The sequence below is a fragment of the Octodon degus genome, unplaced genomic scaffold (assembly GCF_000260255.1).
Source record: "Octodon degus isolate 3935 unplaced genomic scaffold, OctDeg1.0 scaffold00168, whole genome shotgun sequence".
Lineage (NCBI taxonomy): Eukaryota > Metazoa > Chordata > Mammalia > Rodentia > Octodontidae > Octodon > Octodon degus.
The window spans coordinates 5,335,123-5,336,948 of record NW_004524744.1 but is presented as its reverse complement, the minus strand read 5'-3'; positions in this window follow the sequence as shown (position 1 = coordinate 5,336,948).

Below are 1,826 nucleotides of genomic sequence, written 5' to 3'. Positions count from 1 at the left end.
ATCAGTCTTTTGGGGCACCTCAGGCATTCTTCCAGAAGAGACATTGCAGGAGATAATCACTAAGTTTCTGTTTAGAGTAAACATGTGAAAAATGTGTCTTTTGTAATCTATTATAGAGCAAGACAGCAAGGTGTTGTTCAAGTCACGCGTTAGCTGATCTGTGTTCTTATTTAATAATAAGATACTTGAGTTAGATGTATTCAGTGGGTAGAGAACAAGAGAGCCCATAACATTGTTCCATAATGGCTGTTAAACAATCCCATTGTATTGAGTGCCAAGTAAAGTTGTCCATAGTCATAGTTTGTCCATAATCAGAAAAATAATTTATCCCAAGACCTATATGCTAATGTTGGGAGACTGTATGACCACAGTTGGTGTGGCTGAAGCTGCACTGTGAAAAACTCCCACTTAGCCTAGCAAGGAGCCCAAGGAAACCTCTCAGAATGGGAGGCAGTCTGCAGATGGAACGAATGAGCATTTTAACCAGCAATAAAGACGAACTGTACAAATTTTCAAACAAATTATTGTCTAAAACATTGGAGCCTATCAGTAGGAGCTGGGCTAGTCAGTACTTAATTTTCATATTGCAAATTATGTTTCATTTGAAGAAAGAATTGGTGGCTGGGCTGTGGAAGTTGGTGTGATAGAGGCAGCATGCCTCCAGGGGTGCAGCTCTTGAGAAGCTCTGTTGGCACACTGGCAAGGTACATGTCCCTGCCTGACTGTGAGGTTCTGACTCCAGAGACTCAGAGTGAGCACCTCCTTGTTCTGATGCTGGCTCCAGGAAACACAGTTTGAAAAATGGAGAAAAGTACATAGATTTTTGAAAGCAGTCAGGAGGATTCAAATCATAGTTTAACCACTTTTTTTTGTCTGTAGACTTAGGTAAGTTATTGAACTTGTTAAGCTTCAGTTTTCTTGCATGCAAAATGAGGATATAATATTCTTATAGAATTTTTGTAAGCATTGAATGAAGTTTGTATAGAAAACATTAAGAAACTATAAGTCGGTGCTTATTAAATGTTATGCTTCTACCAAAGGATCTTGGTGGATTATATCAAAAGTTCAAAGCCTGCCTGGCAAGCGCAAGGACCTGAGTTCAATCCCAGGTTCCACCAAAAAAAAAAAAAGTTCAAAGCCTGGTGTGCTGGCACATACCTATAATCTCAGTACTAAAGAAGCTGAGACAGGAGGATTGCCATGAGCTCAAGGCCAGTCTGGGCTATGTAGTGAGATCAAGGCCAGCCTGATCTATAATTCAAGACCCTGAGTTAACAACGATAATGAAAAAAAAAAAAAAAAAAGGCCAGGGATATAGCTCAGCGGTACAAGGTCCTGAGTTCAATCCCCATTACGGGGGTGGGAGTGGGAGTGGGGGAGTCTTAACATAAGATATGTACAAGAACTCTAAGTCCACTATTAATACCCAACTATATAATTTATTACTCAAACTAGTACACTTTTGCTAATGAAATGGATGCTATTAATAATTACACTGAAGTAGCCAGTGTAAATACATGACTATGTTGTAGTCATCTTAATTTTTAGTAACATAAAAGCCAAATATTTGCATTGCACAAACACTGCTTGATCCTCCAACTGAGAGGAGGATGTAGCCTCTGTAGTCAACTCTGTGGAAGTTTTAAAAGCATTTTTGCTCAAATGGATGTGGTGGCACATGCCTGTAATTCTAGCACTCAGGAAGCTGAGGCAAGCTGCTTACCACGAATGGGAAGCCACCCTGGGCTACACAGTAGGACTCTGTCTCAAAAAGAAAAAGAAATAGGGCCAGGAAGATGGCTCAGTAGAATAAGCACTTCCCTGGT